Raw genomic sequence first — 23,156 nt, 5'->3', positions numbered from 1 at the left:
CACAGATACATACACAGATATACAAATATATACACACAAACACATACACATCTTAAATAAAAATCATACACTGCTTCCAACTTCTAAAACAAAAATTATAGATTTAAAAAACACATGCAATACTATCTTCCTGTCATTAAGCAAATATGCTGTGATAATTGGTTTTAATGAAAATATGTTGGAGGTATTAAATGATTTTCTTCTAATTTTTACTGGCAATAAAACTTCTGAGTAATTAATGATATTTAATCTAAAGCATGATCTTTGATCAAAAGTTAATTTCTAGGAATTTTTACAACATATAAAAATGATGTGCCAAGTTTTATCCAGATGGGTACTTTAAATTATCAGACAGTACTTACAAACAAAATTTTTAAAATTCACACAGAGAAAATGAGCTATATAGGGTGTTGGAAATATTAAGAAAGCTCTGAGTGAATTCTTAAGTTGAGGAGATCTAGAATCTTCCGCTCCTTGACTGGAGAGACAAAGAAGAGGAGAATAATGATTTATTTCATGATGTGAATAGTTGCACCAATCTGAAGATGAAGTTTATGGAAGAGCGATAACTCCTGACAGAAGCAGAGAGAGAAGAGCTGAATCTTTTCTGTGATCCCAGTTCAACTGTCAGCCAGACTGAAGCTGGCCGATTGATTCACGAAAAGAAGCTGTAGAAGTCTGACTCCAGAATTAGTAGGCAGAGAAGTGGAGGGACATATCAGAGGACAAACAGCGAAGTGTCATCAAATTAGAAAAAAATTAGTAAAAATCTCTCTATAAACCATAACATAAGCTTATGAACACATAAATAGTATAAAAGATATTATATAAGAAAACTGGCAAAAATATTCAAAATACAATGAAAATCTACAATGAAACATCTTACAATTAAAATACTATATTTAGAATTTTAGACTATCACATTAACACTTAATATAATTCCCCTCAAGATTTAAGAAAATAAACATTAAGTTTGCATAATTGGTTGCTCTCTGTTCAAGGTTGTAGAATTTAATGTTGATAGCATTAGTGTAGGCTTGAGTACAAATAGTGTAGGCTTGAGTACAAATAATGTGGTTCCACACTTAGCTTTGAAGAAATTAGCAATTGATAGCAAATATATTCAGAATAAAAGTATTAAATATTTAAATTAACATATTTGACACATTACACTCTCCAATTTGAATTTCACAAAACAATTGATGCAAAATTTAATTCATTGTATAATTTGAATTTATCCTTTTAGTGGGGTTATACAGTGATGAGGACAGGACACTGGGATTCCCGAATTCTCAAACACTCAAACAACTGGTCTATATTCCCAACTCCCGAGGCAAAAAGAAATGCCAGTTATGTATTTAGAATGGTAAATGGATGGGCAGTGAAAAGTTGATTCATGGTTGATTCAAAAGAGAAGAGCAAGAGACACCATAGACATGTTCTTAGCACCGGGTCTGCACAGGAGATGAAGAATTTATTTACAGAAATTGCAAAAGAAGGGCAATGATGGACTTAGCCTTCTTAGCATCAATGATGTTCTGAAAGTGGTGGACGCAGGCACTGACCCATGTGGAAATCATCAAGCTACATTTTGTAGCACCATTATTATTCACTGTCACCCACACCAAGTGACATGTTCCCAATGATGCCTATTTGCTATGTTCCCTTCCTGCATGTCAGGAAATCTCCTCTTACCTTATCCTAAGGAGAAATTCTCCCTGTCCTGAATATTGTTGAGGAACTCTGTGTCTGGTTTGCATAAGACCTCCTCAGAAAGGGTCATATGGTAGTTTTCTGGACAAAGGCACTCTACACCTTCAGGTCCAAGACTTCTGGCATTTTTCATCTCTTACAGGTGAGTAGTTTTTTCACTCAACTGTAGATGAAATTTTTAATAGAACTCACAAAATTATCAATACATGATTTTGAATTTTGAATCTATGAGTTTGCTTTCCATGTAGTGAGATTAAATAAACTTGGAGAAGTGATGCAAGATAATATACTCAGGCTCAGATAACTTAGGGTTTATTTGTTAAAGAGTTAGTCATACAGGGCAGTAATGAGTGAAAACACAGATGAGAAACTAGGTAGGATTTGACATCTATGACAGCAAGGTTGTTCAGCAAAGTCACAGGCAGCATAAAGAATCTAGAATTTCTGGTGGTTGTCTAAAATCAATTAGTGTTTGTCTACCATATGTTTAGGTGTTCTTAGAAAAGAAAGAAAGAAAGAAAGAAAGAAAGAAAGAAAGAAAGAAAGAAAGAAAGAAAGAAAGAGAGAGAGAAAGAAAGAAAGAGAGAGAGAAAGAGAGAGAGAGAAAGAAAGAAAGAAAGAAAGAAAGAAAGAAAGAAAGAAAGAAAGAACAGAAGGAAGGAAGGACAGAAGGAAGGAAGAAAGAGTTAACGAAATATATTTATATACCATCACCATCGTTTCTTACAAGAAAATTTAAGAGAAACAAGAAGAATTCTTAAACTTGGTATACAGTAAATACTGTCCTACATTGCAAACTTTCTTCTGCATGTTGTGACTGAGGATTACGTTTCTCTGTGATTTTCTTTTTTCATAGATGTGGTGCAGGACTTTGGTCTTGAACTATTCAGTATATAAAGGACATGCATATGAGATGTCCTCACCTGGCTTCTTTCATTGGTCTGATGCTAAAAGAAACACAGCCATGGGTTCACATTGAATCAGAAACGAGCATGTTGAGGTCCAGTGAACTGACAGGACACACTGGTGGAACCACCATGTGGGAAATATAAAACGTTTCATACCTTGAGTTTTAAAGAGATTTTGGTATCTCCAGGATGTATAAATCTGAAATATATTATCATATTATTGATAATCATATTAATACAGATTATCATATTAATTTTATAATTTGATGTATTATTTTGAATCCTCATTTGATAACAAATATTTTGTAGAAAGAAATTGAATTAGCCGTCAGTTCTGTGGGATGATAAATCTCTCTTTGTCTTTGGCATGTCATAATTGTCACAAAATTTGTATTTTGCTGAAGGCTTTAAAGTACAAATTTGAGAGCCCTATGTGTTTGCTGTAAACTTATACATAGAAAATAGATTCTTGTCAGCAGGCTTTTGGATCCTGTTTATTAATTCATCAAGTATCTTCAGTGACACACTTTTAACATTCATAAAAAAGACCATTTTTACCTTTGGGAATTAATTCTAATTCCTAAACAGAAAAGTGTATTTCTCTGCATTTATGTTCCAGTCATCATGCAACCAATTTTCTAACCTTTTACATTCTTATTTTTTCATGCTAGTGAAGTGGTGTTATATATGAATACATTTTATTTGCATCTCTATTCTAATGTATGAGTAGATGCTCATGTACTTGTGAGTTTGAGCATACAGAGGCTTGAAGTTGACATCCAGAAGTTTCCACTACTGACCGTTCATCAGTGTGACAAGTTCGCTCAGTGAAACCCAAAGCTCCTATGGCCAGTCTCATTAGCCAGCTTTCTCTGGAAACACTGTCTCTGCCTCCTGAGGCTAGAATTTCATCTTGGCCAATTTGGCACATGTCACTAGCCCTTCCTCACTTTTGAACTTAAACTGTGTAAGGCACTAGGAAACACAAAATATGTCTTCAAATTTGTCTTCTGTAGCTCAGTGCTGTAATATTAGAACATGTATAAGGTACCGCAGGGCTTTCATGGATCCTGCTTGCAGTTTATTTAAGACATGGATACTTCTATATAGTTTAAACCTGTTGGCCTTTTGCTGGGCAGTCTCTCAGCTAGCAATTTTCCCTTGACTTCTCAGCCATCCTTTCTCCCCATTGTTCTGCTCCTCCCATCTGCTTCTCCCATTTTCCTTCCTCGGATGTCTGCTCTGCTCTTTCCCCTCCCTGCTCTCTCTCTCTCTCTCTCTCTCTCTCTCTCTCTCTCTCCTCTCTCCCTCCCTCCATACTTTCCCTTCTCCCATCCTTTTCCTGCCCCATCTTTATTCAATATTACACAAAAGCTGCCTTCCCGTTTTAAGAAGACAGTACCTCATCTATCACTTAGGTTGCCTTTAGGCATTGAGGGTGGCCTGACTTTCACATTTTGGGAAGATGAGGAAGGACAAACATTTAAAAATAGAAAAACCAATGATGGGCCAATAACAAAACTGAAATCCTGACAGCACTTAGCTCTCTGCTACTACAGCAATCAACAACTGAAAATAAAGGGAAATACCTCCATAAAATATAAGGGAAGGTCCCCAACAATAAGGAATCTCATATATAATATGTCACTTTGTGCTTGTACGAAAAAATATTCTAAAGGCACAAGTTCATTGCAACTTGTATAGCCAATGACTTTATGCTTAATTCCCTAACCTAGTGTCAAGGGCTAGCATAAAAGAAAGGAACCTTCTATTTTTGTCAAACATAGCTATATATGCACTTAATCAAATATACATGTACATATGTCATCAACATAGCAAACATGCAGTCATACAGAAATATTCTAGGCTTAATAATTTCTATGTTCTTCATGCAATTGTTGAAGGGTAAAAACTTATGTATCTGAGGGGTAGAACTAAAGCTTACGAACAAAAAGCCTTTGCTGACCATGCAAGAGACCTGCTTTTGAATCCAACAACCATATGTTGTGACTTACCACCTCAGTAATTCTAGTTCCAGATGACGCAATTCCCTCTTTTGGCCTCTGAAGCACCTGCACACATGTATGCACACACTGATACAGAAGCATACCGATCTACATATATAAGAAATAAAATACATATTAAAAAGTATCTGTTTAGATTGTGTTCAAAATTATTGTAGGCTCTGAGATAAATTATCTGGAAATGATGAAATAGCATTAAGTCATCCTATGCTATCCCTAGAGTGCAGATTCTAGAATCCTCTCAGTAAATGTCGGTATATGCTCAAGTGCATTTCCATATAGTGAGGTGTATATGGAATATACGCTTCTTAATATATAATACTATAATCTATATTACATTTGCCTCCTATGATGCTGGAAGAAAGTGTTTGTATTAAGCCACAGGACTTTAGTCTGCTCAGTCACAGAACAAATAGATTCCTATGGAATCTTTTGTTTTTCGTGTTTGTTTTTTACTTATATGCATACATGTATGCTCACATGCAAGTGGTGCCTGCAAGGACCATAAGAGGGCACTAGATGGCCTGTATTTAGAGTTTGATGTGGTTGTAAACTGTCAGATGTCAGCTGGGAGCAGAACCCCTGTTGTTCATAAATGGAGCTAGTACTCTTAACCGCAGAGCCATCTCCCTCGTTAATTCTCTATCCTCTCAAATGTTTCATTCCAAGGCTGGTTCTGTTTAGATCCTTGAGCACAATTTCCACCATGCAGGTTGATTGAGTACAACTGATTCATTTTGTTTTTTTATCATGCAAAATTAGAATAAATTACATTTCTTAAAATAAATATATTTAACTTCATATAATTGGCTAAAGTTTAAATTTTTTAGTATATAATTTTATTGCATTATGCACTGAAAATATTTTTTTCCTGTCAGGATGACCTTGTTGGTGCTGTTTGGAATGAGTTGCCCTAAATCTAAATCATCGAATGACTAATTTTTCTCATAGAAATCAGGAACCTGGTTCACAAAATGAACCAGGAATATAAATTCCTTAAAATATTGTCTAACATTAATATGATGTAAAATTTACACAAATAATAAAAATAGAGTAGATTAAGTTATAGAGCCCCACATCATGAGGAAATGGATATATTTAAGAAATACAACTAAGCAAATATTATCAAAATAATTCTTTAGGCTCATAGAATAAAATAATCTAAGAATTGGATCAATAATACAAAATAATAATTAATTCCTTTATTTGACATATTACTATTAAGCATTCTCTTTCTGTCCAGCCAGTTATATAGAAGACAAATACAAAATTATCTTTCTTCTGAGGAATATGATTTTTAATAAAGAAGGTAAAGAAAATGGTACTGAAAATAATATTCAATTTATAACATAGACTTAAGTATGACCGTCCTTTTTAAAAAAAAATAAAATATGAGAGGGAGAGAAATCTGTGCATTGTGGTTTATCCCTGCAATCACAGAAGTAGGGAAACAGAAGAATTGCCACTGCCATCCTGGGCTACATAGTCCTGGGGTAGCCTGAGTTTTAGAGTGAAATTCTATCCAAGAAAAATAATAAAGATGTCCAAAATGGAGGCAGGATGACGACGAGTAGGTCAAGGGAAATCTCAGCTGCACAGTGAGTTCCAGACCACCCTAAGCACCATGAGATTGCCAAACCCATATATTTGTGTGTGTGTGTGTATGATGTATGTGTATGTGTAGATGATATCTGTGTATGTGTATCTACGTATATGTGTATGTCTATATGTATGATGTATATGTATGTGTATATGATGTATATGTATGTGTATATGTATATATCATAAATATATATATATCACATACAAACACATGCACTCACGAACACATATACACACATATACATATTACATTTTTTTAAATGACAGGAGGCTGAGGAAATGGCCCAGTGAATACTTGCTACTTAACCTGAGCTGCACCCCCAGCACACACTTAAAATAAGAAGATCCTGGGGATTTCCTGGTTAGACAGTATAGCCAACTCATAAGCTCCAGGTGCAGCAAAAATAGCTCCTGTCACAAACATTAAAGTGGAGAGCAATAGAAGGGGACAATTCACGACCTTTGGTGCCCAAATTTGTAGATGTTTACATGCAACAGGCACATAGAGAAAAGTAAACATCGAAATGAATGAGGGCTATCTTTACCAAATACTGTCATAACAGTTGAAAAATGACTTCTACCCTGACAATGCTTATACTCTAGCAACAGAAACGTTTTAAGGAGACATGTGATTTATACCCTCTTGCTATACATTTTATATTGTTTGACACTTTATATTATTATTTGCCTCTTTTGGACCTTTTTTTCTTTTCAAATTTTTTTATTCATTTTACACTCCAGATTTTACTCCCCTCCTGGTCATCCACTGACTGTTCCACATTCAATACCTCCTCCCCTCCCAACCCCTCACCCTACTCCTCAAGTCTCCAAGAGGATGTCCACACCACCTAGCTCACCCACCCCACCAGACCTCTTTACTTCCTGGGGTCTCCAGTCTCTTGAGGGTTAGGTGCATCCTCTCTGAATGAACTCAGACCCAGGAGTCCTCTGCTGTATATGTGTTGGGTGCCTCTTCTCAGCTGGTGTATGCTGCCTGGTTGGCGATCCAGTGTCTAAGAGATCTCAGGGGTCCAGGTTAATTGAGACTGCTGGTCCTCTTACAGGGTCGCCCTCCTCCTCAGCTTCCTCCAGCTTTTTCATAATTCAAACAAAGGGGTCAGCATCTCCTGTTCATTCGTTGGGTTCACATATCTGCATCCGACTTCTTTCACCTGCTTTTGGGTCCTTTGGAGGGCAGTCATGATAGCTCCCTTTTTGGAATTGCTCCATAGCCTCAGTAATGGTGAAAGGTCTTGTAGCCTCCTCTTGAGCTGGATCCTACTGTGGGCCTGTTGCTGGATTTTCTTTTCTTCAGGCTCTTCTCCATTTCCATCTCTGCATTTCTTTCAGATGGGATGAATTATGGGTCAGAGTTTTGACTGTGGGAATAGCAACCCCATCCCTCACTTAAGCCCTGTCTTTCTGCTGGAGGTGGGCTCAGCAAGTTCCCTCTCCCCATTGTAGGGCATTTCATCTAGGGCTCTCCCACACACTTTGAGTCCTGAGAGTCTCTCACTTCCCAGGTCTCTGGTCCATTCTGGATGGTCCTCCCAACCTCCTTCTTCCCCAGGTCTGTAGTTTTCTTTTGCCTAATACAGATACTGTCCCTCCTTTCGTATTCTATGCAACACCCACTCACTGTTTATTGAGATCCTTTCAACGACCAGGCACATACCTGAACTGAGGAGTGCTAGTAAGTCAAATAGATGCAAATAATAATCATTGTTAATAATTGCATCATATTGTGTTAGTTGGCAATTCAGGAGTATGTATAAGACAAAATTGTTAAGTTGCTCAAAATAAGTGCTCTGGAAAAATGGAATATTAACACAGATTGAGAGTGTTTCCACAAGTCTTGTATATCGTTTTGTGAATCTCACCTGCTGCCTGCTGCCTGATCAAAAACAAAAAGCCAAACAAAAAGCAAACAAACAAAACACTTGTTATGTAAATGAAGCCTAAGTAACCAAATGACTTACATCAAAAGTCCAGAATCTGATCCCTGGACCCCACAGAGGGTGGGAAGACTTGATTCCAAAACGTTGTTCATTGTCATTCCACAGACAGGCTGCAGTATGTCTATTCTTTTTCATCAGGACCACATGCAAATGAAATTTAAAGGAAGAAACCAACTCAAGACAAAACACTAGACTACTGTGTTCAAAGGAACATTGTTAGTTCTATTGTTTTGTTTTGTTTTTTTGTTCCCGTATATGTTTGTTATCAATCTGCACATACCAAATCAAAGAACGGAAGAGATAAAGAAACAGGACATTCTCGAATGTAGGCCAATGTAAGGAAAGGTGACCCTCTGGATGCTCCATGGTGACTGGATTGCTAAAAGATAATATGAAACAAAATACATGATAAAGAGATCAAAAAGAATTTCAAGACACAATAGATTTGTTAGATAAAATGATTATGTATTAGGTTTGAAAACGTAAAATATGACCTTTAATTAGTTCTGAGAAGCAGATTATGTGCGAAATGAGTTCAGAGAAAAAGCAAACAAATTCCTTGAAACGGTGATAACTATCCACACACAGATAGGAGTATAGGACAAAGATGTATTTATGGAAAAGAATCTACACTAGAGATAAAGCTGCAAAACTGAGTAAAATTTAAGTGATTTAAAAAAAACTCCACAAATAAAGTGATGTAAGGAAAGCAAAGGAAAGAATCAAATACTGAATTTTAAAATAAAATCCTTAATGTTAACCAAAACAGGTGACTCAGAAGGAATTTTTAGTAAGTGCCTTGGCTTTTTTTTTTCCTGTTGATGTGATGATATGTTCTGAAAAAGTAACTGAGAGAGAAAGTGGTTTTTCTAGTTGACTATTCCAGATTATAGTCAGTCTTTGTGGTAAAATCAAGATAGCAAAAACTTTAAACACCTTGTCATATTACTCACAGTAAAGAGCAGAGAACAATGAATTAATGCACACATGAATTCAACTTGCATTCTCTCACAAGCTAGGATTCCCTGTCTAGAGAACGGTGCCACTGACAATGAGCAGAATTTCTCATCTAAGTAAAGACAACCGAGATAATATATTGCCTCTCAAAGATTTGCTAGAGAGGCTAAGCTGGTCTAGATAACCCTTCTTTGAGATCACTTCCCAAGTGCTTGTAGATTGCTGTTTAATTCTCATCAAGTTGATCATTAAAATTATTATAGTAACATAAGGATAGAATCAGATGGTGTGGTCTGTAAACAATGAGAAAAAAAATGGAGGTAACGAGGACTACATTTCTGGTACTTGTAATAAATCAATGCATATCAATCAATGAAGCATTTTTGAAATTATTAATGAGTTCTTCATGAACCATAAAATGACTGAATATTAACCTGCCTTGAATGATTTTTGGAAACAAATATGATATAAAGTGCCTTTCTACATTGAAGGAAATAATTAAAAAAGAAATAATAAAACAAATCACAAAATAAGAGTAAGAGAGAAGGAGGCTCATGGGAGACAGTTCTTGAAGCAAATGGAAGCAATAAAGTTCACTATGTACTTGGAGATACTGGCTTCATGTAGGCACAGATGGGTGACTATAGTAACATGTGGGAAGGTACTTAACGTGGGTACAGATGGTGGAGGGATGGTACACTCAACTATAGGAGATTCTGGAATTTTTTTCTTCTGATTCTTTCAAATTTTTATAGTGTAATAAGAAGAAAAACAACTCATCAGTGGATATAAATCATCAGAGAGCATTCCATATGGTTTAGGAATAGGAAAACTTGAAATTTTATAGAGAAGTGGTAGTATCCATTTGTACAGGACTAAAGTATATTTGTGTGTATTTAGAGATCATTCAAAGAGCATTTGTCAATATAGCTCTTCCCACCTACAGGCAATTTTAGCTTGCTTGAGTGTGGGAGAATGAAGCTAAATTATATTTAATTGAGTTGTGGTCTTAGAAAATGTGTTTGATGATTCAAGAGTCTCTCTGTGGGTGGAGAATCAAGGGTATTGTTGAGAACTTGATTATGTTGCTGACCATGGGCTGTTATCTAAGTAGAAAAGGTTCAAAATTGCAAAAGGCTAGTTGTATGGCACAATGAATGTGATGCTTGGTCCTTAGGGGCTAGGAAGCTAAGATAGTACAAGACACTAGAAAGCCACAAAGACTTCAGTTCTTGGAAGTGACATGTACCAAATGAGACCAGTGACATCATCATGGTTACTGTAAGGCAAAAATTAAATGGTTTGACAATGGAAGTGTGAAAAAGAGAGTAGGAGATGAGAGAGACTAGGGCAGAAGAAAAGAAAAGGTGAAGTCAGATGTTCTGAAGGAAGCTAATATGTGCTCCTGAGAATTAAGAGTGGGGGAGGCCGTATTTTAGAAAGATAAACAGTGAAAGGGCAACAGAAATCACCGATAAATTTGAAAGGACTAGGGTAAAGGACAGTAGTAATAAAGGTTAAACAGTGCACAGGCTTTTAGGTAGTACAATACATTTTATTCCTATCTCAGTTTATATTAGTCTGTGAGAATTTAAATAATATAATCTGAGCATATGCACCTTTTCTTCATCGCCAATAACATTTTTCCTTCCATAAACACTCAACCTTGTGTCCTCAAAGAGAAATAGAAACGGGTAAAATTTGTGCTGTTCTTATACTCTTGAATGTATGACTTTATACTTCTCTGATCTGTTGAATAAAAATAGCTGTAGATCTCCAATCCTTTCTCTAGTTTCCCACTAGCTTTATATGATTTTCATCATCATTTTTTTCTTATAAGTAATTTATTTTATATCCTGATTGCAATTTCCCCCTCACATCTTTTCCCCAGTCTCCCTCTTTCACCTCACTTTCCACTATCTTTCTGTCTTCCCTTTCTCCTCAAAAAAGGGAGGCCTCCAATCAATATCAACCTACCCTGGTCTATCAAGTTGTAGTGGGTCTGGGCATATCTCCTATTGTGACTAGGCATGGCAGCCAAGCTAGGACAAAGGGATCACAAGAAAAACAACAGAGTCAGACACAGCTCCTGCTCCTGCTGTTAGGAGACTAGTTGCACATTTGTTACATATATGCAGAAGGATCAATTCTGTCCCATGTACACTCTCTGTTTTGTGGTTTAGTCTCTGTGTGACTCTATGTGCCCAAGTTACTTTGTTCTTTTTTTCTTGTGATTTCCTTGTCCCCTCTGGCTTCTTCATCCTTTGTCTCCCATCTCCATAAAATTCCTCAAGATCTTCCTAATGTTTTAATGTGGATCTCTTAACTGTTTCTATCAGTTGCTGGGTGAAGCGTCTCAGATAATGGTTATGCTAGGCACCTCTGTAGAGGTATTACATACTATCATTAATGGTGTCGGGGTAGACTCTCTTTCATTGTGTAAGTCTCATGCTAGGCCAGCCATTGGTTGGCCATTCCCTCCATTCTGCTCCATTTTTACCCATTAATGTCTTGTTAGTAGGAGAAATTGTGGGTCAAGGGTTTTGTGGTTGGGTTGGGGGCCCAATCCCTTCATTGGAATTCTTTTCTGGTTATAGGAAGTAGTTTGTTCAGGCTCTACATCGGCTGATGGTTAGAACTCTTAGCTTGGTTCACCTTCAGAGATTCTGGGGAGTTTCCATTGTCTTAGGTCTCTAGCTCATCCCAGAGATTTACACACACACACACACACACACACACACACACACACACACACACACACACACATTTATTCTAGTTCTCTCTCCCAGTATGCTCCTTCAGTCCTTCCTGCTTGACCCCATCTGTATCTCTCCCCACCCCTTACTTCACCCTGTTCCTCCTCCTCTCACCACCAACACCTGTTTTATTTTCCCTTTCTCTGCTATTCAGTCATTGTCACTGGGACCCTCTTTGTTACTTTTTTTGCCTATGAATTGTCTTGTTTTATCCTATATTTTATGGTTACTATACACTTATAAGTGAGTACATACCATGTTGTCTTTCTGGGCCTGGGTTACCTCACTCACGATGGTCATTTCTAGTACCATCCATTTGCCTCCAAATTTCAAAATGTCATTGCTTTTAAGAGCTGAGTGATATTCTATTGTGTAAAAGGATCACATTTTCTTTATCCATTTCTTAAATTCAGGGGCATCTAGGTTGTCCAGTTTCTGACTATTACAAATAAAACTGCTATGATCATAGTTGAACAAGGGCCCTTGTGCTATGATAGAGAAACTTTTGGGTACCAGAAGTGGTACAACTGGGTTTTAAGGTAGAACTGTTCCCAATTTTCTGAACCATACCTTGTTTCCAAAATGGTTGTACATGTTCGTACTCACAGCAGCAATAGAACAGGGTTCCCCTTGCTCCACATCCTTGCCAACATGTGCGGTCTATTTTTCAGTTTTGGAACTTAGGCATTCTGACAGGTTGAATCTCATAGACATTTTGATTTCTATTTCCCTGATGACTAAGAATGTTGAACTTAAATGCTTCTTGACTATTATATATTCCTCTGATGAAAATTCTCTCTTTAGATCTGTACTCCACTTTAAATTGGATTATTTGAGTTGTTGACATCTAGTTTCTTGAGTTCTTTATATAATTTTAGATATTAGATCTTTGTAAGATGTAGTGTTGTTGATCTTTTCCCATTATGGAGACTCCTGGTTTGTGTTTTAATGGAGTCCTTTGCCTTACAGAAGCTTTTCAATTCATGAAGTCTCATTTATTAATTGTCTAACTTAATGCTTGGGCTGTTGATGCTATATTCAGAACACCACCTCCTGTACCAATGCATTCAAGGTTATTCCCTACTTTCTCTTTTCTCAGATTTAATGTACCTAGTTTTATGTTGAACTCTTTTATCCACTTTGATTATGGGTTTGTGCGGGGTGATAGATATGGGTCTGTTTGCATTCCTATACATGCCAGTTGGAATTGGAACCAAGCAAGTTGAAGACCTGTATGATAAGAATTTCAAGCCTTTGAAGGAAGAAGTTGAAGAAGATATCAGAAGATGAAAAGATATCCTGTGCTCATGGACAGGTAGGATTAACATAGTGAGTGCTTGGCTAGAGATCCGGGTAGTCCACCATTATTTGTGGAAGATTCTTTCTCTTTTTTATAGTATAGTTTTGGCTTCTTTGTCAAAAGGCAAATGTCTATAGGTGTAATTTTACTTCAAGTTCTTCGATCCTTCTTTAAAATATTTTTTATTATATATTTCTTTACTTACATTTCAAAGGTTATTCCCCATCCCGGTTTCCTGTTCATAAGCTCCTATTCTCTCCCCTCCCCCTCCCCATATGGGTATTCCTCCTACGCATCCCCCTTATTGCTCTTCCCTATATTCCTCTGCACTGGGGGTCCAACCTTGGCAAGACCAAGGGCTTTCTCTTCCATTGGTGCCACAACAAGGCTATTCTCTGATACATATGCAGTTGGAGCCCTGGGTCAGTCCATGTATAGTCTTTTGGTAGTGGTTTAGGCCCTGGCAGCTCTGGGTGGTTGGCATTGCTGTTTTTATAAGATTGCACGCTCCTTCAACTCTTTCAATACTTCCTCTAATTCCTCCCAAGGGAGTCCTATTCTCAGTTTGGTGGTTTGCTGCTAGCATTGACCTCTGTATTGGACATGTTCTGGATGTGTCTGTGAGGAGAGATCTATATCCAGTCCCTTTCCGCATGCATTTTTTAGCTTCATCAATCTTATCTAGTTTTGGTGGGTGTATATATATGGGCCACATGTGTGTCAGGCTCTGAATGGCCATTCCTTAAATCTCTGCTCTAAACTTTGCTTCCATATCCCCTCCTATGAATATGTTCCCCATTTTAAGAAGGAGTAGGAGTTTCTGCAATTTGGTCATCCTTCTTGAGCTTCCTGTGATCTGTAGATTGCAACTTGGGTAATTTGAGCTTTTTGGCTAATATCGACTTATCAATAAGTTCATACCAACTGTGTTTCTCTGTGATTGGGTTATCTCACTCAGGATGATATTTTCTAGTTCATTTCATTTGCCTATGAATTTCATGAAGTCATTGTTTTTGATAGCTGAGTAGTACTCCATTATGTAGATGTACCACATTTTTTTTAACCATTCCTCTGTTGAAGGGCATCTGGGTTCTTTCCAGCTTCTGGCTATTATAAATAAGGCTACTATGAACATAGTGGAGCATGTGTCTTTGTTATATGTTGGAGCAACTTTTGGGTATATGCCCAAGAGAGGTATAGCTGGGTCCTCAGGTAGTGCAATGTCCAATTTTCTGAGGAAACTCCAGTCTGATTTCCAGAGTGGTTGTACCAGTTTACAATCCCACCAACAATGGAGGAGTATTGCTCTTTCTCCACATCCTCGCAAGCACCTGCTGACATGTCAGCTTTTTAACTTAGCCATTCTAACTGGTGTGAGGTGGAATCTCAGGGCTGTTTTGATTTTAATTTCCCTGATGACTAAGGATGTTGAACATTTCTTTAGGTGCTTTTTGGCCATTCCATAATCCTCAGCTGAGAATGTTTTGTTTAACTCTGTACCTCATTTTTCATAGGGTGATTTGGCTCTCTGGAGTCTAACTTCTTGAGTTCTTTGTATATTTTGGATATTAGCCCTCTATCATATGTAGGATTAGTAAAGATCTTTTCCCAATCTATTGGTTGCTGTTTTGTCCTAATGACAGTGTCTTTTGCTTTAAAAAAGCTTTGCAGTTCTATGAGGTCCCATTTGTCAATTCTTGATCTTAGAGCATAAGCCATTAGTGTTTTGATCAGGAAATTTTCTCCAGTGCTCTTGTGTTTGAGAATTTCCCCCACTTTATCTTCTATTACTTTGAGTGTATCTGGTTTGATGTGGAGGTTCATGATCCACTTGGACTTAAGCTTTGTACATGGTGATAAGATATGATCGATTTGCATTCTTCTACCTGCTGACCTCCAGTTGAACTAGCACCATTTGTTGAAAATACTCTCTTTCTTCCATTGGATGGTTTAGCTTCTTTGTCAAAGATCAAGTGACTATAGGTGTGTGCATTCATTTCTGGGTCTTCAATTCTATTCCACTGATCTACCTGCTTGACTCTGTACCAACACCATACAGTTTTTATGACTACTGCTCTATGATACTGCTTGAAGTCAGGGATGGTGATTCCCCGGATGTTCTTTTATTGTGGAGTATAGTTTTTGCTATCCTGGGTTTTTCGTTATTCCAAATGAATTTGCAAATTGCTCTTTCCATCTCTGTAAAGAATTGAGTAGGAATTTTGATGGGGATTGCTTTGAATCTGTAGATTGCTTTTGGAAATATGGCCATCTTTACTATATTAATCCTGCCAATCCATGAGCATGGAAGATCTTTCCATCTTCTGGAATCTTCCTCAGTTTCTTTCTTCAGAGATTTGAAGATCTTGTCATACAGATCTTTCACTTGCTTGGTTAAAGTCACACCAAGATATTTTGTTATTTGGGATTATTTTGAAGTGTGTCATGTCCTTAATTCCTTTCTCAGCCTGTTTATCCTTTGAGTAGAGGAAGGCTACTGATTTGTTTGAGTTAATTTTATACCCTGACACTTTGCTGAAGTTGTTTATTGGGTTACATAGTTCTCTGTTGGAACTTTTTGGGTCGCTTAAGTACACAATCATATCATCTGCAAATAGTGATATTTTCATTTCTTCCAATTTGTATCCCTTTGACCTCCTTTCACTGTCTGATTGCTCTGGCTAGAACTTCAAGAACTATATTGAATAAGTAGGGAGAGAATGGGCAGCCTTGTCTAGTCCATGATTTTAGTGGGATTGCTTCAAGATTCTCTCCATTTAGTTTGGTGTTAGCTATTGGTTTGCTGTATATGGCTCTCTATAGCTTGCCCAGCCTGCTTTCTTATACAACCAAGGACAGCCATCCCAGAGGATCCATACTGGGTTGGGTCCTCCACATCAATTATTAATTAAGAAAATTCCCTACAGGCTTGTCTACAGCCTACTCTTATGGAGGCATTTCCTCAACTGAGGCTTGCTTTTCTTTGATGGCTCTAACTATGTCATATGGAAATAAAGTAGCTACCATAACAAGAGTTACTAGGACCCTGGGTAAAAGTTGAATCATGATTTGCCACTAATTTAGAGTGCTGTGTGAACGCCAAAGGGGGGAGGAGAAGAAATCTCTGGATTGAGTTCAGAGATCATATATGAGTAACAGTTTTATTGAGAAAGTGAGTTTTAGTTTTATCCTGTGTCAAGGGCAAGGCTCTAGGACGTAGTAGAACACAAGGATGTGAGGTGGGGATGTCTAAGTTGCTTATTGAAAAAAATGCATCCATATACATATCTAAATTCTTGCAATTGTTTAACAGGAGTGATCCAAAAGACTCTTGTAAAAGCTCAGGTCCACATGCTTGCAAATAATAATAAGATATCTGTCATAAAAATTACCATGCAGGCTGGGAGGATGCTTCCATTTTTACGTAGAATTCATGATGTTGGGATTTTATCATTTTATTACATATAATTTGATGTAGTGGCTTATGACTGTAAGCCTAGCACTGGAGAGGTAGAAGAATGAAATTCAGAAGTTCAAGGAAATACTCAACTACATAGGAAGTTTGAGGCTACCCTGCTCTACATAAGATCTTGTCTCTAAAAAAAGAAAGACACTAAAACCCATGCTCACAGCAGCATCTCTTCATTTATTCGTGTATTTCTCTCATTGATTTGCTATTCATTAATTTCTTCAGAACTATTTTCCTGTTTAAAAAGTCTACACTCCTTTTTTGTCTTTGTTTCTGTTTAAATAAGTTACTTATAATTATAAAATGATATGATAAAACTTTATACTTTATAAATATTCATATTTTCTAATTGTAATTATTCATAATTAGTCCTTTTGTTTAATTAGAATTTACGTGTATTTTTGTTTTAAGAATTTCTACAACTGAAATATTTACAGCTATGGCTATACGTGAATTGTGCTGCATGGCTTCTTCATTTGGATGATGTGACAACAGTGCCATTTCACTGAGTTCGTCCAGAGGCAAATTTGAAAGGTATTTGCCTGCTGTTCAGTAGGCTATCAGCTCAGAATCACTTTCTAGTGATTTTTGCAATGAGTCTCAGACCATTGTCTGAGGTATGCTTAAACTGCCAGTATATATCAAAGCTTGGTTACAAGTTTTTATGGGGAAATGTCTTTTTTTCCTCACCCAGATGATTAGCCAATTGTAACATTCCTGCTGCTGTTGACTTGAAGACTTTGGCCAGCAGGTCTTACCTAAGTAACTCTAGCTGCACGCTGAATTTGAACTGCTTAGTGTCCTCTTAATTTTTAAAGTCTTGAGTCTGTGTGGTTGTCTGAAAGGAAGGGTGAGTGTCTTTTTTATAGCACTTTCAGTTATTCTGTAGTTGGAGATATTTTCAAAATATATAGTGTGTTATTTTTTCTTGGTATGTAAATCACACTGATGTCTGACAGTATTGTAGCTTAGAAGTAGATTCCTATGTTAACATTTTTCATGCACTCAGACAAATATACATATATGTATATAGTTCCTTCTATACATAAATTCTTCTTTCACTGTATTTGTTTCTTTTATTATATAAGTTCATCACTTTTACAAAGGTCTAAGAGAAGTATCCTTTAACTAAGTCTCTCAGACATTTCAACTTTTTTATATTTGTTCTGCTGGGACTTTTACATTTTTTGCTCTCCCATCAGTAGCTTCTCAATCTAACAAATACCTAGGGTACTTATTTTTTAAATATTTATTACTTTCTGGATAATCCTTCACTTCTTTAACTACTTATTTATACTTTTGTTTTATTTTCCATGGCAAATTTTCCTTTTAAAAATTCATTTCAAAAATTGATACTTTTTAAACTCTCAAAATAAAAGGAAAAATTAGAATAAATAATAAATAATTCACTATTTACACTTTAACAAGGCCTATTCTATGGTGGTTTTACATCTGTGAAATTTCAGGGATGCTTCTAGAACATAATTTTCCAGGACACATTTGTTTCTTTTCTGAGAATTGATCTTTATCAATAAGCTGACCTTGAATTCACTGTATGACCTAGACCAATCTAGAACTAACAGTCAGTCTACATTAGCCTCCTGTGTGCTGTTTCCAAGGATGAGGCATTTGATGAAGATACAATTTCTCTATTTTTCCAAAAGGCTTTTCTTTCTTAGTTCTGGTGTGTGCTTTTCCATGGTACAAAAGTATAATTGATGCAGTTTTTGTTTTAAGACTTTAAAATTCCTTCTCTGTGTTGCTAAGCAGTAGCTTCTTGATTATGGTACCTAGATAGGTCTTTTCATTATACTAAAATAACTCACTCCCAATAATCTCTACTTCAGAAGAGGAAACTTCATTCTTTCCACTGCTTGATCTTCTTCTTATGGCTGTTTATTTCTAAGTATATAAAATACTGTTTTATATCAACAAATTCCTACACTTACTATAGTCACCATTCTCAGAATTTTTGCAACAGGATGGCCCTGGACCATCAGTAAAGTAAAGGAACATTGTAATTTAGGGCTTATGTTTTAAGAATCAATATAAGAATTTTAATGAAATAATGGCATTCATTATATTTATTCATGGAAGTGACAGAAGGAAAATCACATCTATCTTCGTCTCAAGCAGAGAAGAAAGCCTGTTCTCTTACACTGCATTTCATACTGAGTTCTGGATCTTCTAGTGTGCGGATAGTCAGTACATGAGTCATAAGATACCATTTTCAATGCTGCTACTAAATTCTTTCATAGGGTTTTTTTTTTTTGTTAATGTATTGTGAGTGCAGAATTTATTCATGGTTTGTTATTAAATTAACTTTGAGATGTACTTAATGAATTCCTAAAATAAATTATTCTGGAGTCCCAGGTATCATAGGTTTCTGTCATTAGATTTTTGGAAAGAATATACCTGGTACAGCTATTCAAAATCTCTGCCAGATAATTAATAGTGTGAGTGTGTGTGTGTGTGTGTGTGTGTGTGTGTGTGTGTGTCTGCCTGCACACACATTTGTGCTCACAGGTAATTATGCTTCATTTGGAAATGTCACGGATACATTTTTATTTCTACATATGTTTCTTTTTTTTTTTTCATTAACTTGAGTATTTCTTATATACATTTCGAGTGTTATTTCCTTTCCCGGTTTCCGGGCAAACATCCCCCTCCCCCCTCTCCTTCCTTATGGGTGTTCCCCTCCCCACCCTCCCCCCATTGCCGCCCTCCCCCCAACAGTCTAGTTCACTGGGGGTTCAGTCTTAGCAGGACCCAGGGCTTCCCCTTCCACTGGTGTTCTTACTAGGATATTCATTGCTACCTATGAGGTCAGAGTTCAGGGTCAGTCCATGTATAGTCTTTGGGTAGTGGCTTAGTCCCTGGAAGCTCTGGTTGCTTCTTAATTGTACTCTTTACAGCAAAAACCATTTTGTCTCATTATTTCTGAAAATGACGTAGCAAACGATTGAATAGGAGTCCAGTGACAGCCAGTGGTAACAGAAAGATTTCTGCTTCTTTACTGGCCCATCATCCTCACAGGAAATTCTTTGTGATTTCTACCAAATGCACTTACCATAAGCACTGCTCATGTATTGTCCTTTGTTAGCTTCTATGGATGTCCTAAGGATAGACAGCCATTATAAACAGTAGTCCATAAGGAGAGACCTGTGTTCTGTAGGTTTGTTTGTATTCAATCGTAGATTAGCACAAAAGAATCTTCAGTGACATCCCCAGGGCATGAAAATTGTCAGCTTCTGCTGCTCTTGAACCATCTTTTCTACTTTATAACAGTCAGAGATTTAGAGTCCAGTTCAGTAGACTTAGTTTAACTGAAAATAGTTATAAAGATACAAAATGATTTAAAATTTGCGAGTTTGAAAATGCTAAAGCTGATTAACTTAATGATGCATTTGTATTAAATTAACACACAAGTAACAATAGATAAACTCAAACATACAATACGCCTGTACGACAAACAAAAAGCTTACACGACATTAATTCCTTGGGAGATTTTAAGTATAAACCATATTTTTCAAATAATGTAATTTTCTTTCTAAGTAGTGTTCTTCCTCAGTATTGACCTACTAGATGTATTCGGTTGAGTGGTATTTTTGAAATTTTCATCATAGTCTGAAATCAAACCATTAAAAATAGCTTCAATATGTAGTCAAAGGATACTTAAAGATTTTTTTCTCAGATCCTGAATTTTTAATCATTCAATACAAACCATCTTGTGCATCTTGGTTGTGGTGCTCTGTCAATCATGTTGCTTCTTTTATTGGCTCCCTAATCACTGAGCTTGGCATATAGGGTGATGATGAATTGTGCTCTACAATCCACAATTTCATAACTATCTTTTGCAAAGCAGGTAGTATAAAATAAAAATAATAGAATGTATCTCTCCATTTTGTGAATGTTGAATTAATGTATGGTGATGTAAGAAAATCATACTTTAGTACAGAAACGATAGGAACTGATCAACAATATGGAACATTTATATGTGTGGATCAGCAAAGATGAGGAGTGAGCTAGGATGAGATAGATCCTACTTTCGCCCAAGTAGTCTGCTCTCACTCTCTTATATAAGTTCTACTGTACTGAAGCTATTCATTCTGTACAGTAGCTGAAGACTCTAAAGCAAGTGTTTCATAGACTTTTGCTCTCCAAATTACTAATACATAGTATTAGTTATCTGAGTCTTCAAGGCAAACCCAGTTCAAAGACAATGACATTACACTATCCCTCTCAATGTAGGTGCCAATAAATATGCACCCATTGTTGTCTACCATAATTTAATCCCATTCTTGGAATTTTTCTAGAGCATCTCAAAGATGAAAAAAATCTATTTGGTATTTCTACCGGGAATATGTAAAATAATTGGGTATTTTCTGGAAATGAAGTTCTAGTGGCATTTCGAAGAAAGAACAAGATAGATCAGATTAAATATATATAACATATCCTCATGGGGTAGGAACACAGTTAGACAAGTAATGAGGATTAAATTATGAGGTAGAAAAAGCTAGAAATGAAATAGCTAGAAAAGCAGTTGTCATGGTGAGTCTGAAATACATAATGGAAAAAGAGAGTGAAGGGGTAAATTAAGACTTCATGAGATTAAACTCAGCAGTAGCAGAAAATTAAATCCAAGCCTACTCATCTGCTGCTTGGAAACTGTAGCCAATTCATTTTATAAGAGGAAGAATTGCTTTCCTAAGAAACAGCCAAAGTTGTAGGCTGTGCTTACAGTTGTACTGTGTATTTTATCTGTATTATTGTCTTTCCCATTAATAATATTATCATAATAGTGCAAAATACATTTGAAGTCTTAATGTGCTATGTAATGGTTTTTATTGTCCTAATAAGTGATAAATGGTATGATGGCTACTGTCACTGGAAGGTAATTTAATGACTGTAAGCTAACAAGTTCAGCATGGTTTGGGTAGGATGCCCACACCCCAACAGACAACATTGTATATAGCACAGCAGACATAAAGGTTTGAACATAACAGTAGCTAATAGCTAAGGATTAGGCTCCATTCATCAGTCAATGCTTCTGAAAACTATGGAATTAGACAACTTTGGATATGCCATGCATGTCTTTAGCCATGTGGATAAAGAAATTTAGAGATTTTAGAATGAAAAGTGGAGGTAAAAATGCAGGTTTTGTGAAAGACTCAAGAAGTAGATATCATTGATTAAAATTGTACAGCAATAACCCCCACACACACACTTTGAAACATAAACTTATTAGTATCTGTATGTTTATGTGCGTTCATGTGTTGGGTGTACATGAAGTGTGTATTAACATATTTGATCATGGAGGCCAGTGGCCAGCTTTAGATTCTTCCCTAGATGTTGACCTTGTTTTGTAAGGTAGGGTTGTTGTGGTAATTTGAATGAAAAGGCACTATATATTCTATGAATACTTGGTCCCTATTTGATAGAAGTGTTTGGCAGAGATTAAGAAGTGTAGTATTCTTGGAGGAGGTATAATACAAGGGGCAGACAATGTGGTTTCAAAGGACTAGTGCCATTGACAGTAGATCAAGATGCCACCTACTATTTGTTCCTGTTGCCATGTCCTTTCCCCAATATTAGACACTCTAAAGCTCTGAAAATTCTAGACAGAAAATTTCTACCTGTGAAATCCTGACATGCAGATCTTAACTTAAAAGACATTAGAAGTCAGTACTTCTGAGAGATGCACAGAAGTAAGAGGCATATCTCAAGAGATTTCAGGGGCCAATGATATTAGCAAATAGGCCAGAGGTATTTTGCAAAGAATGTGTGTATTTTTCACACTGTCTTATCAATTTTCCTGAGCCTAATTGAAATGTAATGAACATATTTTTATGAAGGGGACACTTTAAGACAACCTAGTATCAACATTGTTGCATGGCTATTATAAACCACCTATATCTGAGGTTACAATGACAAAGAGAAAGAATAGCAAAATGAAATGCAAAATATACTGTTTAAAGGAAATGAATGAGTACTAGGAAATTTAATTTTGGAACTCATACTTATATTGAAAGAGATAAGGAGATCAAAGAAAGTTCTAACCCACATTGGAAAAAAAAAAGAATAGTGCCTTCATGGCAAGAACTCATACAGCTAAGCTTCCAACTTGTTAAAGAAATGGACCTTAGAAATTATCTGTTTCAAAACAAGAACATCAAAGGAAAGCTGCTACAAATGTAATATGAGGAGGCCTGGCTCCATCTCCAAGTTGGTTGTCAAACTTGACAATGCTGTCCAGGTGTTTCTGGGTTTACAGTCATGGAGTGCCTATTAATAAAGAGGTTGTTTAAGTATTTCTCTGTTTTTATGAATACTGCTGCGGCCAGGTATATAGCAGGGGAGTTCCTGCATAGAGGTTGAGAGATGTAATTGTATGAAGCAGTGGATGTGAAGCCTGTATTGTATTTGGAAACCCAAGGTCAGAGATGCTAGAAGAAGGAGATACCTGCCA

Source organism: Rattus rattus, chromosome 6, assembly GCF_011064425.1.
Source record: "Rattus rattus isolate New Zealand chromosome 6, Rrattus_CSIRO_v1, whole genome shotgun sequence".
Lineage (NCBI taxonomy): Eukaryota > Metazoa > Chordata > Mammalia > Rodentia > Muridae > Rattus > Rattus rattus.
The sequence above is the reverse complement of the archived record's forward strand: the minus strand, read 5'-3'. Positions refer to the sequence as shown.